At 46.0% G+C, this 20,080-nt stretch overlaps 1 pseudogene; it reads right to left on the bottom strand.

Moving 5' to 3' along the window:
* Positions 1 to 7,965: 7,965 nt before the first annotated feature.
* On the bottom strand, positions 7,966 to 8,066 carry LOC142460500 (small nucleolar RNA SNORA57; annotated as a pseudogene).
* Positions 8,067 to 20,080: the final 12,014 nt, after the last annotated feature.

A 20,080-nucleotide genomic window follows, 5' to 3' on the forward strand; every position in this document is an offset into this window, starting at 1 on the left:
TGTGTGTAGTCCCGTGTGTGAGTCTGTCGTGGATATCTGTGCGTGTGCCACAGTGAAGCTGGGTTCTTACCTGTGCCCGCCTGGTGTCTGTGAACCACAGTGAGATGAGAAGGGGCCCAGACGAGTCCAATGATAGCTTGTGGTTTCTGATGTTGAGATTCTTGGTGAACTCTTAATCTGTTGTACACTCTCCTAGTTGAATTGCTTAGATATAATTTCTACAATTTCCATGCAGTTTCTTTTTAATGGAAAACCTGAAAACTAAGTTACAGATTTAAAAGGTACTGTGGGACTGGCATATCTGTAAATAACTCTACTTAGCACCGTTTTTGTCACTGGGAAGCGTATGCAATACTACTTGAGTGAGCCCTTTTGGAGGTAATATCAAATTATAGTGTGTGCTTCTTAGTATCAAACTGACTTTGCAGTTCTGTCCTAGCCATTTTGCGCTCCTGTAGCGGTCCTCCATCCCTGTCTCTCTTTCCTCGTGCTCTGTACCACTGGTGAGTACTCCTTCACTGTCTTAGCTGCTGCTGCAGAAGGTTCCTTTACAACCCCCTCCCATGGCTGTCTGCCAAGGTGACAAGAATGACAAGCTCTATTTGTATGCAACACTAGCCCTTGACTGCTAATGTATGTTTCTGCTTGCTGTGCCTTGTTTTGGCTGCTTTTCTGTGCTAATAAAGTATGTTTGGTGTCCTCATAAAAACAGCAGCAGCAGCAGCAGCAGCAGCAGCAGCAGCAGCAGCAGCAGCAGCAGCAGCAGCAGCAGCAGCAGCAGCAGCAGCAGAGTTACAGTTTAGAACTCCACAGGGGCAGTTCTATTCCGTCCTATAGGGTGATTATGAATCAGGGTAGCGTATGACCTCTTTAGTCTGGTCACAGCCTTCGTACAACTGACAGAGGTCTGTTCAAGGTGTGGACTACTCTTGGTCTAGATCGACACTGAGGAAACTAGCTCCTTTTTGCTGTTAGATCTGGGTCCTGCATCTGGCATGCCGACCTCCTATTATTGGCTCCTATTCCAGGAGCCATCATTAGACTTCAGACCTTGGATTCATTCGACTCTGCATTCGTCAGCTTACAGTCTCTCTGTGTCCTGACAACCAGCTGCTCAGCTCCAGGAGTCAGAAGAAGCCCCAAGTTTACATCTGACCAACAGACTTGAACTGGACTTAGGCACTTCTACAACGGTGTGAGCTATTGCTCGATATAAATCCCTTTCTGTATAAGAGTCCCTAGCTTTGCTTCTTTACAGAACTCAGCTAACACACTTGTGTCAAAGCGTGGGCGCAGAAGGCAGAGGCACACGGGCATTTCTGCAGCAGGAGGTTGGCATGATTGCAAGGCCAGGCAGAATGTCCGTGGATCCCCTACAGTCACACAAAGGGCACATGAAGCTCAGAGGTGGTGACTCCCCAAGGCGGCATAGCTCACAAGCAGACATAAAACTGGGTCTCTGGCCTCCATGATGCTGACCGGTGGTTTCTTGCGTCCATTCTCCAGAGTCCCTTGGGTGAAGGACAAGCGGTGCTGTGCTATTGTCATCTGAGACGGCTGCCCAGCTTTGTCCCACACCAGCTGCTTGACTTTGGACAGGTCACTTAGTCTTCTCAAAGCTTTCAGTGACCTCAGTAAGGATTATAATTCAGTGTAAAGAAAGTTGCAATCTTCACCCGGGACCGATAGACCACATTGTGGTAAACAGAGAAGAATGAAATTGTCAAGGACCTTATTTAACTTGGAACCTTAATCAATGCTCTTGGAGGCAGCAGTCAACAAGCCAAATGATGTATTGCACTGGGCAAATCTGCTGCACAAGCCCTCTTAAAAGAATTAAAAGAGCAAATACATCACCTTGAGAACTAAGATGCGCCTGGCCCACACCATGGTTTGGGCGTCACCAGCATGTGAAAGGTGGACACTGAATAAGGAAGCTGGAAGAAGATCTGATGTATATGGAATATGTTGCTGGTGAGGAATGTGGATGGCAACATGCACTGCCAGAAGGGCAAACAAATCTGTCTGGAAGGAAGTACAGCCAGAATGCTCCTTAGAAATGAGGATGGAAAGACTTTGTGTCACATCCTTTGGACATGCTGTCAGGAGAGAGCAGTACCTGGAGGACACCCTGTTTGGTAAAGGAGGAGGGCAGCAGGGAAGAGGAAGACCCTGGGAGGGTTTGACACAGTGGCTGCACCCGTGGGCGCAGCATAACGATGGTGCATGTGGCTCAGGACCAGGTAGTGGTTCATTCTGCTATACATAGGGTCACTTGGGTCAAAACTCACTCCAGGGCACCTCACAAAAACAAAAGCAAGGTTTCAATTGCACTTTCAGACTCACAGTGTGGTGACCTATTTCCAAACAAGCAGCTTGCCCTGCGTGATGCTCACCCTCCAGGGGAGACCACTGACTGACGATATGGGTGCTATAGCAAAATGTGGTGAAGAAACTAGATGGTGCCCCGCTACCAGACAGTGTAACATCTGAGGTCTTAAAGGCTTGTTTTCAAACAAGCAGCCATTGAAGTGAGACATCAGGTTTAAGTCCTCACAGGAAAAGCAACCAGCCTGTGTGATTCAAGGATTGTAAATACTATAATACAAATCTAAAAGAGGGAATGGTATCAGAGATTACAGGGTGAACAACTGGTTTGCTGAAGGCTATGACAGCGCAAGCCCAAAATCCATTTGCAGGTTCCACACATGGTCCCCTCTGATCATGGTTGAGGCATGCGAGTAGCCCTATTACCAGACACGGAGCATTGTAAAGTCAATTATGACAGATGTAGTTAGATCAACGTGTACTATCTTATCATTTGATCTCCCCTTTGGTCCATTTTAAAGCCGTTTCCAGTTTTTGTTTTTTTAAGTGAAAGGAAATACACGTCGAGGAAGCCCCTTGGGCGTCCCCTTTGACCATAGACCAGGGCTGTGAATGCAGAGTGCCTGGGAAAGGGGGGTCGCTGTAAATACAGCGAGGTTCGCATTTAGCACCTTTCTTTTCAATCTGTTCCAGTTTTTAATATTTTCTGCTTTCTTTTTGATTGAGATTTTAATCTTTTTTGCCACTGTTATGAGTTGTTTGTTTTTTTAAAAAATCCAGGATAGATAATCTATAGAGACAGAAACTGGATTCATGGTTCCCTGGGGGCACGACAGGGGAGGTTGGGGGGAAATAGGAGCTCATAACGGTAAGTACAAGAATAAAGAAAATGTTCTAAAGCTGATTGTGGTGATGATTGTACACTCTTCTTGGTATGATAGGACTACTGAAATGTAGAATGTGTTAATTATATGCCAATGAAACTCTTTAAAGAAAAACAAACAGGCAAACAAAAAAACAGACTTCACAATGGTTCAGCGTACCACCAATCGAGGGGGCAGCATTTGTTCTGTGGTGCGTGGCCTGGGCTGAGGGAGAGGTCTGCTTCAAGGGCCACTAACAAGAAGCCTCAAATTTTCCATCTGTAAAACGGTGCTGAAGATGACACCCCCCGGGTTCTTGTAGGTAGGTCAAGCACGCAAGCATTCTGGAAATGCTCGAATGTCTTCCATGTGTGAGCTGTTATTTCCCGGGAGCAATCTTTACCTCGAGCCCTGTCCTGCCCTGCCCTCTCTGTAATCTTCACGAGCAGCATTAGCTGCCGGGAGGAAGAAACCAAGAACCCTGGGAGGTGACAGCCTCATTCCACATTCCCTCTGGATTCTCACCGAAAACCCCTCTGAGGCGGGGGAGGGAGAACTGAGCGGTCTTTGAACATTTAGCATGACCCACACAGGGGACAAGTCTGTCTTTTTAAATTCACGCCAGCATTTGGTCAGTTGAAGTTGTTGACCCTATTATGGGAAGCGGAGAACCGTCACCAAGGCTGGTGCTGGTACCATGGTCAAGTCCACACCAGCAGCATAAATGGGGGCTGTCTGTCTCACCCTGGAGAGCATGGCCGTCTGCACACATCAGCGGGGCTCAGAAAGGATATAATGAGAGAACAGAAGATGTCTGCTCTTCCCAACAAGCTCTGTGTGTGTGTGTGTGTGTGTGTGTGTGTGTGCGTGCGCGCACACACATGTTCATCAGCCAATCTTCTTGTTTGCGTCTGGGGAGTCCGAAGCAGCCTGTCACTTTTACAGATGGGGCATTAGAGGTGAGAGAAGCCAGATTTAGAACCCGGGATCTCACTTCCTACTTGACCAGTGTCTCATAGGATCTTTCGTTTCATGTTATCTCCCTTCTTTGCTGTTGTTGGGCGGTGCCAGCACCTTGGTTCTGACCCACAGTGACCCTGGGTACAGCAGAAGGAAACGCTGCCCGGTCCTGTGCCATCCCACCCTTGTTGCTATGCTTGGGTCAATCCATCTCTTGGAGGTCTTCATCTTTACCAAGCGTGATGTCCTTCTCTAGGGACTGGTCTCTCCGGACAAGCCGTCCAAAGTATATGAGACGAAGTCTCGCCATCCTCGTCGCTAAGAGCACTCTGGTGGTACTTCTTCCAAGACAGATTGGTTTGTCCTTTTGGCAGTCCATGGTCTTTTCAATATTCTTCTCTAGCACCACGATTCAAATAGAGCGATTCTTCTTCAGTTTTTCCTTATTCAATATTTTCAAGGTTTTATCATGAAGAGCTTCAAACTGGAATGAAGCATGTCCGGTGAACATATACTAGTGAAATTCAGTGAGAAGTTAGCATTTGTCACTTTATTTCTCTATATATACATACATCTTTCTCCTATGGAGTAGTAGTTTTGAACTGGTGACCTTGCAGTTAGTAGGCCAACTTATAACCACAATGCCACCAGGACCACCAGCCACTCCTCAGGAGAAAGATGAGGCTTTCTACTCCAATAAAGGGTTACAGATTCAAAACTCCACAGAAGCCATTCTAGTCTGTCCTATAGGGTCGCTGTAAGTCAGAATTGACTGCAGGCCAGTGAGTGAGTGAGTGTAAATAGATACGTAGACATACATATATGTTTTGTTTTAATTTAAAATTTTGAATCCATGTATCAGGCATCTCAATAGTTCATACTTGGATGCGTTCATACCTGTGAAAATAAGAATGTCTTAAGCAGGTAACTGAAATATGCTTACTGACCCGGCAACATGAACCGCAATTCCAGAATGTCATCTAATATCCAGTCCATCGGTTCATTGTTTCTAACTTCCTCAAAATGCCTCCACAGTTGTTCTTTTATTTTACTATTTATGTAGCTTTGTCTGAAATGAGCTCGCCTGCCACAAGCCTTGAAGTCCATTTCAATTCTACTCTTTCTTCTACTCTACCCTCCGAAACGCCTCTGCAGGTGTTCTTTTAGAAGCAGGGTCCAGCTGTTTTTCAAGTACTGCGTTTGCTTATTGTTCCTTTGGCGTTCCTGGATGGTACTATCAGTTGACACACTTAGCCGCTAACCAAAAATGTGCCTCAAAAGAAAGGCCTGGTGATCCATTTCTGAGAAGTCAGCCCCGACAGCACACAGTCTGCTCTGGCACGGCTGCCTCACCAGGAGTCCGTGAGTGGGAATCAACACAGGCAGCCGGTGAATAATGTTGTGGTTGTTTCTGGAGTCATCTGGAAGCTGGAAGAGCACTCCCTTACTCCTTGCTTTGGATGCTGATTTCCCCACCCCCTCAAATTCCAGACCAGCCTGGATTCTGTCGAATTATTCCTTCCTGGTGCCATTCAACTTGTTCATCCATTCCCATATTTCTGGGAGTTAGGTCAAAGCTCGATGATACTCAGGTTAGATGTTTTGGGCAAGGATACTTTATAGGTCTATTGTCTGTCTCATGCGGCATGGCATCAGGAGGTACCTAATGACACTTGTCCCACCATAGTGATGCTAAATTCAGTCCCTTGGGTGAAGTAGTGACATCCAGCTCTCTCCACCCTAAAAAACCCTCATACCAAGCTCCCTGCCGTGGAGTCGATGCTGACTCATAGCGACCCTATGGGACAGGCTAGCACTGCCCCTGTGAATTTCTGACACAGTCACTCTTTACAGAAGTAGAAAGCCCCGTCTTCCTCCCAAAGAGCAGATGCTGGTTTTGAATTGCTGACCTCGCAGATCACCAACCAATGCATAACCAGGACACCAGCAAGGCTCCCTCTCCACCATCGAGGTGAGTTAAGAAGTAACTGGCTGCAGCCAGCCATCCTCCATCCCTGTGGAGGCAGGTGTGCAAGTGCAGCCTCCTCCACAGGGTTAACATGTCTACCTTGGAAGCAGCCTTTCCCCACTTTCATTTTCTTGGACCTCACTGATCACTGCTGGTTCTAATCTGGCCTCCAGAGAGGTGCCTTTGGAAAACCCCCAAGGTCCTGTGGCTAGGGTCCCACGGGGACAAGTCATCATGTCCATCCATACCAAGCTCAAAACAAGAAACATGTGACTGAGGTTCAAGGTCAAGTTTAACATCCTTAGGCACCAGAAGATCCACATCTCCCAGAAGCTATTATCTAACCCTGTCCTCTAAAAAAGAAACACTTTCATTCATCAGGTGTGGATGAACCATAATTCTTCCCCGAATGAAGATGTCAGCGTTTTTTGGGTTGTTTGTTGATGTTCTTCTGCTTCTTTAATTGCTAGTTTTCATAGTAAGGTATGGAAAATAATTTTATTATTTTTAAAAATCATTTTATTGGAGGCTCTCACAACTCTTATCACAATCCATCCATCCATCCATTGTGTCAGGCACATTTGTACATGTGTTGCCATCATCATTTTCAAACATTTGCTTTCAACTTGAGCCCTTAGTATCAGTGCCTCATTTCCCCCCTCCCTCCCCCCTCCCACCCTAACAAACCCTTGATAATTTATAAATTATTATTATTTTGTCATGTCTTACACTGTCCAATGTCTCCCTTCACCCACTTTTCTGTTGTCTGTCCCCCAGGAAGGGGGTTATATGTAGAGTATTGTGATTGGTTCCTTCTTTTTTCCCTACCTTCCCCTGCCCGTCCTGGTATCCCTACTCTCATTATCGGTCCTGAGGGGTTTATCTGTCCTGGATTCCTTGTGTTTCCAGCTCTTATCTGTACCAGTGAGCATCCTCTGGTCTAGCTGAATTTGTAAGGTAGCATTGGGATCATGATAGTGGGAGGAGGAAGCCTTAAAGAACTAGGGCAATGGTTCTCAACCTTCCTAATGCTGGGACTCTTTCATACAGTTTCTTTTGTTATGGTGACCACCCCCAACCATAAGATTACTTTTATTGCCACTTCATAACTGTAACTTTGCTACTGTTATGAATCGGGCAACCTCTGTGAAAGGGTTGTTTGACCCCAAAGGGGTCATGACCCATAGGTTGAGAACCACTTAACCAGGTGAAAGTTATATGTTTCATCATTGCTATATTGCACCCTGACTGGCTCGTCTCCTCCATGCAACCCTTCTGTAAGGGGATAACCAGTTGCCTACAAATGGGTTTTAGGTTTCCATCCTGCACTCCCCTCATTCACAATGATAGGATATTTTCTTCTTTGATGCCTGATACCTGATCCCATCAACACCTCATGATCACACAGGCTGGTATGCTTCTTCCATGTGGACTTTGTTGCTTCTCAGCTAGATCACCGCTTGTTTATCTTTAAGCCTTTAAGGCCCCAGGTGTTATATCTTTTGATAGCCGGGCACCATCAGCTTTCTCCACCACATTTGCTTATGCACCCACTTTGTCTTCAGCAATCGTGTAAGGAAGGTGAGCATCATGGAATGCTGGTTTAATAGAACAAAGTGTTTTTGCATTGAGGAAATACTTGAGTAGAGGTCCAATATCCATCTGCTACCTTAATACTAAACCTATAAACATTTGCACATAGATCAATTTCCCTATTGTTATATAAAAATATATTTACATATGTACATGTCTGTATTTAGAGCTCTATAAATGCCCTTTGCCTCCTAGTTTTTTCCTCTATCTTCTTTTACTTTCCTCTTGGACAATCATTTTCTTTCTTTTTTTCCTTGTCCCGATGCTTGAGGATAGAACCGGCGGATGGGCAGCCGCCGGCACCGAAGGACAATCATTTTCTTTATAGTCCATCTCTGTTTTAAAATTTGAACACCTTTTCAGCTTATAGATTTTTTTATTCATTCAATATTTTTTTCATTAAATTGCAGACATTATTTTCTATGGCCAGTTTCTCCAATTATGCCCCTGGGGACACATCCAGGCTGGCTGCTTTTGACACCTCTCCATCTTTGAGGAGATCTTTGCTTCCTGGTGTAAGAAGACTGCCTATACTTTCCTCACTTCACTTCTGCAAGCAGCCAATTCACAAGTCATTTTCTTTGAAAAGAAGTCCTGGCTGTCAGTTCAAAACTACCCAGAGGCTCTGTAGGAGAAAGGACTGGAGATCTGTTTCTGCTAAGATTAGAGCCCCGGCCACCCCAGGCAATCCGCTCTGTCAGATCAGGTTGCTTCCCGTCAAAAATCCTCTCTCTCTCTCTCTCTCTCTCTCTTCCCGCCTACCCTCCCTAACTTTCTAAAGTACCAAACAACCACCACCAAACCCGTTGCCAGGAGTCATTATTCCTGGTGTGCCTGTCTCGAAAGATGTGCAGCCAGAATGTTCCTTAGAACAGAGAATGGCGAGACGTCATCTTTGGACATGGGAGCAAGGGGGACCATTTCCTGGAGAAAGGTCACACTTGGTAGAGAGTCTTCGAAAAAGCGCAAGACCCCCAACAAGACGGATTGACACAGTGGCTGCAACGAGGGGCTCAAATAAAGCAGTAATTGTGCGGATGAGGCAGGGCCGGGCAGGTTTCCTTCTGTTGCACATTGAGTCACCTTGAACCAGAACTGATGGGATAGCATGACAACAGCAACTGGCTCTTCTGTACTTCACAGCTCGGAACTGGGGATTTGAGTCTGTTCTTTCTTTTCTTTAAATGAGGCCCTTTCCATGTGATCATTATAAGTTTATAAACACTACTTTGCTTTTATAGTTGCGTCTCTTCTCACTTATTCTGGAATTCTTGCTTCCTAATCATGAGCATTTTTTTCACGGCTGGGTAGCTGAGATAGTTTATTGTGCCAGCCTGGCCGATAAACACAAGTGGGATTAATTGAAGGGCGGAGAGATAAATGGCTCGGTGAGCCTTGCCTTTCTTGTCTCTTGCTCTTTAATCGTTGGACCAGTGTGCAGCTGCCTTGCTTGTTCTGTGCCTCAATTTAAAGGGCACACTACCTGTGGGATGCCTAGCCTGTGGACTGTGTCGCTGTAAGTCGAGGTCCCTTTAAGACCACAAGAATGAAATTTACATCCCTGGAGCTGAGGACTGACAGTTGGTGACCTGCCTTGCTGTTTGCTGCCTGTGCTGGGATAGCCTAGCTCGCTCTCTCTACAGAGGACTACCTGACGGCCCTCAAGACTTGAAGGACTGCTAGTGTCTCACAACTCTCTCACAGGAGTGAGTCGCACTGAGCCATTTGTACTGCTTTATAATTTAACTGTTTATTTCTTGTATTATCTATCTATCTGTATATAATTTAACAGTTCATTTCTTGTGTTGTATCTCTATCTTTATAAATATATATAAAATGATCAGCAATCTGGTTTCATCTCTCTAGAGAACCCTGTCTAATACAGTAGCATTCTGTTGTGCTACAGATGGCCAGTAGCATCTATGGATGAGTATTTGGGTTATTTGCAATATTCAGCTTTTACAAATAATGCCATGATAATAATAGTAATATCACAACAATAATATTATTATACACAAGAAATAACCTTGGGCATGTGTTTTGTGTGTGTGTTTGGGGAGGCGTGTCTGATCATCAGGGTCGATTCCTAGAAGTAACCATCAGTGTGCCAAAGGGACAATGTATACGCAATGTTCCCATTTACTGCCAAATGCCTCTCTATAAAGGCTGTACCCACTAGCAATGTGCCACAGTGGATTCACCCTGCAGGCTTGCCGGCTCAAGATGCTGTCAAATCTTGGGATTTATGCCAACCTGATACGAGAGGACAGGTTTCTTAGGGAAGTTTTAATTTGCAGTTCCTTTCGGGAGAAGGTGCCTGAGTCATCATCGCAAATGTTTAACGGTGATTTACATTTCTGTTTTCCATGAACTTTCTGATCCATCATGTCTCTGCCTTTGTTGCTCCTTCCCCTTTTGGTCTTTGTTCTAGATTTCTAAGCGTTCTCTGTATACCCAGGAGGCTTCTCTGTGCTATAAGCCTCTTACTTTACCATTTACCTCCTGGCTTTACTTAATTCTTCTTTTTGGTCAGACAAAAATTTTGTGGTTTTTGAGGTAGTCCAATCCCCCCCCCTTTCTTTTAAAACTTGCTAGAAAAATGTTCTTTGCGTTCAGCTGACAAAGCGTCCGTTCACTCAGGTTTTCTTCTAGCACTTCTCTGGCTTATGTTTTTCCTTAGAACTCGGTCCATTTGAAGCTTATTCTAGGAGAGGGTATGAAGCATGGATCTGACTTTATCTTTTTCCAAGTGGTCTCTTAGTATTCTTAAGAAGTGCAGCCAAAGAAAACCTCTCGTTGTGAATGGGTCTGCTTTGTTGAGTGTGGGATTCTTTAACTGCAAGGGTTAATTTTGCATCTTGCTTAGATGTGATTGAAGAAGGCCTACCCAGGGAAGGCCAAGCAGCCAGGCTTTTGAAACTAAATTGTCAAGCTTAAAGTCAAGATTAAGCTTTTGACATTTCTTCCCTTTTGACATTTCTTCAATTCAGGAGCCCTAGTGGTGTTGTAGTTACATTTTGGGCTGTGATCTTCCTGGATTGGACAGCAGTTCAAAAGACTGGGCTTTCTACCCTGTAAACAGTTTCTGTCTTGGAAACCCACCGGGGGTTGCTATGAGTTAGCATTGATTCAATGACAGTGAGTTTTGTTTCGTTTTTCTTCAATTCACAACCTTTCATTGGCTGCTCAGGGTCCACAGATTTAGTTCAAGCATCTTAGAGAGGGCATGGTCCTCCATAGGCTGCCACTCTAGTCCATTGAGATAGATTGACTTGGATTTCTCCAAAGAGATGTTGAAGTCCTATTCCCTTTACTTGTGAATGTGACCTGGTTTGGAAATAGGGTCTTTAAAGAGGTTATCCATGATGGTAATAGGAGGTACTACTGGAGCATTAGGGTGGGCCCTAATCTTGTATGATCACTGTCCTTTTATCTTGATTGTCTAGTACCTAAACAGCAGTTCTCAACCTGTGAGTTGTGACTCCTTTGGGGATCAAATGACCCTTTCACAGCTCCCCCCCAATTCATAACAGTGGCAGAATTACAGTTATGAAGTAGCAACGAAAATAATTTTATGGTTGTGGGTGACCACAATATGAGGTGGTGGCATTAGGAAAGCTGAGAACCACAGGTATAGATGGTTTCATTGACTTTTGAGTTTGTCATTATGATCATTAGTTGCCCTTGAATCAATTCCGATACATGGTGGCCCCACCAGTGTGGAGTAGAACTACTCCGTGGGATTTTCAAAGCTTTTGGAAGCTGATCATCAACCTGTCTTCTAAGGCACCTCATGGTGGCTTTGAACTGCCAGCCTTTTGGCTAGTGGTTGACCACTTGACCATTGACGCCAGTGAAGGAACTTGACTACACACCGTCCATGTCATAATGACCCTAAAGAAGGTTTCCAAGATGGTGAATCTTCATGGGAGCAGACAGCCTCATCTTTCCCCCTTAGTGCAGCGGGTGGTTTTGAACTGCCCTATGGTGCCCTCAGGGTTCCTTTAGGGCCTTGACTAGTCCTTAGAAAAGAGGAGAAGGTGCACAAAGACAGGGAGATGCTCAAAGCCACAGACAGAATCCTGGAGCTCCTAGCACCTGGGAGAGAGGTGTGGGACATTCTCCTTCCAACCCTCAGAAGGAACCACCCTGAGCGATAACCTGATCTCAGACTCCCAGCTTCCCGAACTGTCAGACAATACATTTCTGTTCTTGAAGCCATCTATTTTGTAGTGTTTGTTATGGCAGCCGCAGGGGGAACCAAAGCATTCCTATTCCTTGTATATAATAAATCTGTTTATCAACCTAAGGCGCTTTTTGTGGCCCTGCCTCCAGGCCTTTCAAACTGAGTTCATTTCCTGCGAAAGGCCATCTGCTCCATCATTGTTGATCACATTCCTGATTACATCAGAAGCAAAGTTCAACTCTTACCCTCAGGCCTGATAGCTTGTTCTTATCACTCCCAAGTCTGACCAGTCTCTTCTAGGAGATCCCTCTGGCGCTCTGAATTTTGGTTCAGGTTTGGGCCTCTCAATCACTGTCTTTTCAAAATACCCCCCCCCCTCCCGCCCGCCAGCTCCTCTGCTGGAAGGCATGCTGCTTGAAAGCTGGTTGCAGCAACAATACTCTTTAGCGAGTGCTCACCTTGGGCAGGCGCCGAGCCTAGCTTCTGAATTAGGTATTCAGGCAGCCGTTCTCAACCTTCCGAATGCCGTGACCCTTTCATACAGTTCCTCATGTTGTGGTGACTCCCCAACCATAACATTATTTTCATTGCTGCTTCATCACTGTCATTTTGCTACTGTTATGAATCAGGTGACTCCTGTGAAAGGGTTGTTGGACCTCCAAAGGGGTCTCGACCTACAGGTTGAGAACCGCTGTATTAAGGTGTTCTGATCAACTCTGTTTCACAGATGAAGACATTGAAATTGGGAGACTCACCCTAGGCTACAGAGCTGGGAAGCTAGAGTGCTACAACCCTAAATCAGCCAACTCCCTCTGCTTGGGTTCACTCACTGCGCCCCTTAACTTTGGCTGTCCAGGCCAACTCTCTCATCCTCAATTGCCTTTTGAACACTGGTGCATCCCAAAATTTGGTTCCTTGCTTTCTCACTTGAAAGGATCATTCACAGGGTCTCTTGGGCACCTCAAGTTGGGCACCTCTACTCAGCCTGTCCCAAATGGACTGTAGTCCCTACTCCCCAGTTCAGCTGCTCCTCCTGCGTCTCAGAAATGGTACCACTTGCATTGGGCCACACAGAACTCACAGACCACACTCATGAGCATGGGAGTTATAAAGGAAGTTAACAAGTTACAATTCAGGGTCAAAAATGTTTTGGACACAGTTATTTGGTCGGGAGTGTCTTGTCTGGGCAGCCATGCCTGCAGGCACACTTGTCTAGGGCCCTTGGCTTCTCAACCACCTGACTGCGTGACCTCTACCTTGCTCAAGTCTTGTAGCTCAGCTCATAAAAAATGCCACAAAGCTACTCCACTTCAGTAGACATCCCACTTCAGCTTTAATAAGGCCCAGGCCTCAGGGCCTTCAGCTCCAGTTCTGAGAGTCTGGCAAACCTATCCATTCAGCTCTACTTGCTCTGGGAGCTGGGACGCCCACCTCTCTGCCTGGTGCTCTTGGTTCTGCTGCCTTTACTGCTACTGCTCCTCTGCTGTTACCCTCTAGCTCCTGGATCAAGAAGGCTCCGAACAGGGATCTCAGGGTCCAAGGGAAATGCTCTTTTTTTAAAAAAAAATATTTTTATGCTCTTCTTTTTTCATGGTAGTATGATTCCCAACCCGCCTGACCCACAGCCACCTCTGTTTCTGAGATGGCTCATTTAAAATCTACTGGAGCAGGTATGAGTTGGAATCACCTGGATTGCTGTGGGTTTGGGTTGCCATGGTAAAATGGACCAATGCCATGCTAGAGTTCCATATGCCCTACTTGCATGCCTCCCCCCCCCCCCGGTTATTTGGTGGGTGTTACAGAGACTATGGCTAGAAGAGCCATGTCAAGGCGTTCCCTGCATCATACCCTTCTCCGCCTTCACAGCTCCCCACTTCTAATCAATTACCAAGTCTTTTAACAATTATTTTATTTTATTAGGGGCTTTCTTATCACAATCCATACATATATCCATTTTGTCAGGCACATCTTTACATATGTTGTCATCATCTTTTTCAAAACATCATCTTTCTACTTGAGCCCCTGGCATGAGCTCCTCATTTCCCTTCTCCCTCCCTCCATCCCCAGACCCCCGTAATAATTTATAAATTATTATTTTTCCCCCCATGTTTTACACTGACTGCTGTCTCATTTCACCCACTTTTCTGCTGTCTGTCCCCCTGGAATGGGGGCCACATGTTGATCACTGTGATGGGTTTGTGATATTTTCTAGTAGTGCTAGATCCATCCCTGCCCTCCCCCACCAAATCAAAAACCAAACACTGCCATCAAGTCAACCCTGACTCATAGCGACCCTACAGCACAGAGTGGAACTTCCCCTGTGGGTTTCCAAGACCATGACTGTTATGGTAGTAGAAAGCCCCGTCTTTCTCCCACAGAGCAGCTGGTGGTTTTGTTAGGTGGCTAGATTTAGGGATGGGGGGTTGGTCCTCCCATGCCTGCCAAGGCCCCCATAGAGAAGGTTGTAAAGAAATCAGGCAACCATTAGACACCTGTGGGAAGATCCCAAACTGAGCATGCATGCACACCAGCCCCCTTGGACACACCCACCTTAGGTACATCACAGAGGTGGGCCTAACACAGCCAATGGGGTCAACCATGCCTCCCCAACCAGAGGTTTGTTATATCCTGGCTGTGGGAAGGCCTCCTGGTCAGCAGCTGGTGGAGGGTGGAGACACAGAGGTATCTATCACCCAGGCTGAAGCCGGAAATACAACGAGGGAAGTGTACCATGACCAAGTAACTTTTCTTTCTCCTTAGGGCTCTATGCCTCTTGTCACCACATCTATTTCTTTCTTGCCTCTTCCTGCATAACCTTTGCTGTAAATGGTATTGGGAGACCCCTCGGGGTCCAATGCTACCGTCTTGTTATGTTGCACATCCCAAGGGGGTACATGCATGGGGTGTGTTATATGATATTGTTTTTCAATCTGCTGAAGATCAACAAAGGAGTCCTGGTAGTTCAGAGAGTTAGGCATTGGGCTGCGAAGTGAAAAGTCAGTGGTTCGAATACACCAGCCACTCCATGTGAGAAATATGAAGAAGTCGGCTTCCCTAAAGATTTACAACCTTGCGAAACTCTCTGGGACAGTCTACTCTGTCCACTAGGGTCTCTACGCGTTGGAATCTATTCGTACAATGATGGATTTGGTTTGAGTTTGGGTGGAATGCAACAGTTTGAATGATGTTCCTCTGAAGTTGTGCAAAATAGCAAGCCTTCCTCAATACCACCTACCTGCGCCTCGGACTCCCCCAGAGCAAATTCTCAAAAAGGAGAATCTGCTGGGTCTGTGTGAGGAAAGTGTCTGCCTGATCCACATCCAATCAGTCGTGTTTGTCTGTTCTATGTGTGAGAGCGAGTGTGTGTCTATAAACTCGGAACTGGTTTACAGCGGGTAGCTCCGGCCATGGTAGACACTCTTAGAAGTGGGTGGCGTCATCAAGATACTGAGGGGAAACAGCATCTCCATAATCCTCAGTGGGGTAAGTTCTGGGGATGATTTACAGAGGTGAAGCCAAACATGATGATGGAGCCCAGGAAGGTACTGGCAGCCATGAGGAACACTTGTCACCCCTAGATGTGAAGGGTGAGGGGAGAGAGCCATGCCTGACAGATGTGCAAGACGCCATGCAGGCGTTCATTACGGCCAAGTGGAAGGGTCTTTTCCCCTCTCACTTCCCTCCCTCTGGGAAATGCACCAGTAAGCCAGGGAGCAAGTTCAGAAGGGGGTGCTAGTAGAGGTCAGCCTCCTGGGAGACAGAGCATGGTGGAGAAGGACAACTGAAGAATGACCAGCACAGGGTGGGGAGGGCGCCTAGTTTGGAGGCAGAGGACAGAGCCCAAGCAAAGTGATGGTGGTAGGAGATCATGTGGTGTTCCGCACTACTGTGGGACATAGTGCTAAACAGGGAGGGGGAGATTGTGGGAAGAGGTGGCCAAGGCCAAGCTGCCGGGTGACTGTCATGAGCTTAGACTTGATCGTATAGGAGATTTAGGGCTGCTGAAGGTCAAGGGACTGGCTGGGAGGCTGCCCACACAGGAAACTGAAAGCTGAAGTGGACGGATAATTCAAATGGATGAACAGCAGGCATGGAGGATAAAATGGGTTTGACTTAGTACCATCCTTCCTAATGGAGCCCTGGTGGTATAGTGGTTCCAAGTTGGGCTGCGAACTGATCCACAGGATCAGCAGTTCGAAACCACCAGCAGCTCTGAGAGAGAAAGACTGGGCTTTCTGCTCCTGTAAACACTTACACTCTTGGAAACTTGGGGTCGCTATGAGTCAGCATTGACTAGATGGGAGTGAGGTATTTTTTTCATTATTATTAATATGCTTGTTTTTTTATCCTTCCAAAGCCTTCGAATCTATTACATCTTTTCGCTTGGAAAAGCCCGAAACCCAACTGAAACTAGCACTAGCCAAATACAGGAAGTTATTGCCTCATGGAATTTGTAAGACCAGGGTGAAGCCAGTCTCAGGGATTTCCAAGGCTTCACAAGATATGACCTCTTTGTCTCTCTTTTCATGTCGGTCTCTCGGGACTTTCCCGTCTTTGGGAATGGACCTCTCACAGAGCTGGCTGTAACACCAGGGAAGGGGAGGGTCACAGTTTCTCCGCCCCAATTCAGTGATCCCAGAGGGAGGCCCTCGGTGAGGTGGATGGACACAGTGGCTGCAGCAAAGGGCTCAGGCGTGGAACATTTGTGAGGAGGGTGCAGGCCCAGGCGGTATTTGGTTCTGTTGTGCACAGGGTTGCTATAGGTCAGAACCAACTTTATGGCACCTAACAAACACAAACCAAACACAAAGGGGTAAAAGAAAATCTCTTTCAGCATCCAGGAAAGTGCACGGATTGGTTCAGCTAAGGTCACCTGCCCAACCATGAGCCAATCACTGTGGCCAGTAGTATGGCAGACTCAGATTTGGCTAGGCAGGTGGGTGCCTATGGCCTGGGCTTATTAAGAATGTCAGGCCCAGTAGCACAGGAGGATGTAGGGAAGGGCAACTCACTTATCCAAAAAATGGGTGAAGGAATGCTTTCCTCCGCACACATAATGACTACAACCATGTACCTATGCACAGTCTTTTAATTTCCCTTCTCAGACATGCTGGTTATGACTGTCTGAGAAACCCTGCTGAGAAGTCCCTGCCACAGAGATGCAGCGGTCTGATCAGCATCTATTTAGCAAATGTCAACTCAATCCCAGAGAAGCAGAAAATACCCTAGTGGTCCATACTGGGAGATGGTAGTAGGGCTGTCTTTCTCAGTTTTGTTTAGCTTCTTGTCACAATTCCCTGGTGGTCCATATTGAGATAACACTTACCATTCTTCTTCCAGACACTGTATAAACAGTAACAATGTTTTTATAGTCCCCCTGAGGGATGGAGTTGATGAGCTCCTGGTATCTGCTTCCTTCTCAGGAACACATTCCAGCAGGAGGAGGGCCCTAGACATGGAAGGTTGGGAATTGGAAACTGGGCATTCTTGGGTTAGAGCTCAGGACTGGTGCCTGCCCTGAGACCCCCATGGTACTTTTAACTTGAATTCTCCTCGGTGAGGTCGGGGGGAGTCTATAAATCCTTGAAAGCCTGGGCTCTGGTATGAATGCAAAAGCAGGAGTCTATTGTTGTCAAGCGGTTTGTGGATGGATGGAACCGAAGAAGCCCGATACTCCTCTCCTCCAGCCATTTCATCCCTGGATCCCTACCTGACTCTACCAGGGCGACTTCCCACAATCCGGCATTGGTGGATCAACTCCTGGGAAAGATAGGTACTGATGATAAGCACGGTTAATACAGTAACAAAACTAATATTTACTAAGCAAGCTTCTGTGTTAATTATATTTCAATGGCTCATTGAGCCACCCTAATTCTCCTCTAGGCAAGAGTATTATTATCCCTATGTTGTGGATCAATGCTATGGAAACGTCAGGACAAATCTGCTGCACAAGTTCTCTTTTGATGTTGAACAACAAGGATGTCATTTTGAGGACTAATGTGTGCCTGATCCAAGCACAAGGGAGCAAACGAAGGGGGAGAAAGAGAGTGGAGCACATCCTGGCCCACCAAGCCTTGAGGACAATGTCCCTGCTCAGAGCAGCCAATGCACAGAGAGGACCATATAGCTGGTCCCACTATGAGACACAATGTCCCTCACTGACCCAAAGCCCTACAGGGGACAACACTGGAGACAGTGTGGGAATTGCTCCCAATTTGACCCCACCACACTGAGGCAAAACACTAAGGGTGTGCAACAGAATGGGGAGGAGCAGAGCAAATAGACTTTGGGGCCAGCTTGTGGCACCCCATCAGACTTGACCAGAAATACCCCTAAAGGTCAATAATCAGACCTTGGATTATTTTTAGGCTTTTCTTTTTTGTGTCATTTTTTTGTGCTTTCATTGTTTTGTTTTGCTCTGTTTTTTGTGTGTGTGCATACTATTATTTCTACAGGTCTATCTAGATAAGATAGACTAGATAAACAATCTGGAGGATTAAACAACACACTGATGGGGGACATAGGAGAGGGGAAGGCAGGGGAAAGGAAGTGGTGTTAATAAACTCAGGGACAAGGGAACAACAAGTGAACCAAAATCAGTGGCGAGGACAGTGTGAGAGGCCTGGTAGGGCATGACCAAGGGCAATGTAACAGAGAGGAATTAGTGAAACCCAAATGAAGGCTGAGCATGACAGTGGGACAAGAGGAAAGGAAAAGGAAATAGAGGAAAGAGCTAGGAGGCAAAGGGCATTTATAGAGGTCTAAATATAGGCATGTACATATGTAAATATATTTATACATGATCATGGGGAAATAGATCTATGTATAAATATGTATAGGTTTAGTATTAAGGTAGCAGATGGATATTGGTCCTCTACTCAGGTACTCCCTCAATGCAAGAACACTTTGTTCTATTAAAATGGCACTCCATGATGTTCACCTTCCCAAAACAATCGCTGAAGACAAAGCGGGTGCATAAGCAAATGTGGTGAAGAAAGCTGATGGTGCCCAGCTAACAAAAGATATAGCATCTGAGGTCTTAAAGGTTTGAAGATAAACAAGCGGCCATCTAGTTGAGAAGCAACAAAGTCCACATGGAAGAAGCACACCAGCCTGTGTGATCACGAGGTGTCAATGGGATCAGGTATCAGGTATCAAAGAACAAAAAATTGTATCATTGTGAATGAGGGGGAGTGCAGAGTGAGGATCTAAAGCCCATCTGTAAGCAACTGGACATCCCTTACAGAAGGGTCAAGGGGAGGAGATGAGCCAGGCAGGGTGCAATGTAGCAATGACAAAACATACAACTTTCCTCTAGTTCTTAAATGCCTCCTCCCCACCCTTATCATGATCCCATTTCTACCTTGCAAATCCGGCTGGACCAGAGGATGTACACAGGTACACATAGGAACTGGAAACACAGGGAATCCAGGACAGATGAACCCTTCATGACCAGTGCTGAGAGTGGTGATACTGGGAGGGTGAAGGGAGGGTGGGGTGGAAAGGGAGAACCGATTACAAGGGTCTACATATAACCCCCTCCCTGGCGGATGGACAACAGAAAAGTGGGTGAAGGGAGACGTTGGACAGTATAAGACATGGCAAAATAATAATAATTTGTAAATTATCAAGGGTTTCTGAGGGAGGGGGCAGGGAAGGAGAGGGCAAAATGAGGAGCTGATTCCAAGGGCTCAAGTAGAAAGGAAATGTTTTGAGAATGATGATGGCAACAAATGTACAAATGTGTCTGACACAATGGATGTATGTATGGATTGTATGTATGGATAAGAGTTGTATGAGCCCCTAATACAATTATTTTTAAAAATAAGGAAGATAGAATAATTGATGCATTTGAATTATGGTGCTGGTGAAGACTGCTGAACGTACCATGGACTGCCATAACAACCCCCAAATTATCTTGGAAGAAATGCAGTCAGAAAGCTCCTTAGAAGCGAGGATGGTAGGATTTAGCTTCACATACTCTGGACATGTTGTCAAGAGACCAGTCGCTGGAAAAGGACATCATGCTTGGTAGAGTAAAGGGCAGTGAAAAAGAGGAAGCGCTTCGATGAGATGGATTTATAGTGATTGCAAAAATGGGCTCAAACATAATTGTCAGGACAGTACAGGATTAGGCAATGTTTCATTCTGTTATAGCTAGGGTCCCTATGAACTGGATTG

Source organism: Tenrec ecaudatus, chromosome 10 (genome assembly GCF_050624435.1).
Source record: "Tenrec ecaudatus isolate mTenEca1 chromosome 10, mTenEca1.hap1, whole genome shotgun sequence".
Lineage (NCBI taxonomy): Eukaryota > Metazoa > Chordata > Mammalia > Afrosoricida > Tenrecidae > Tenrec > Tenrec ecaudatus.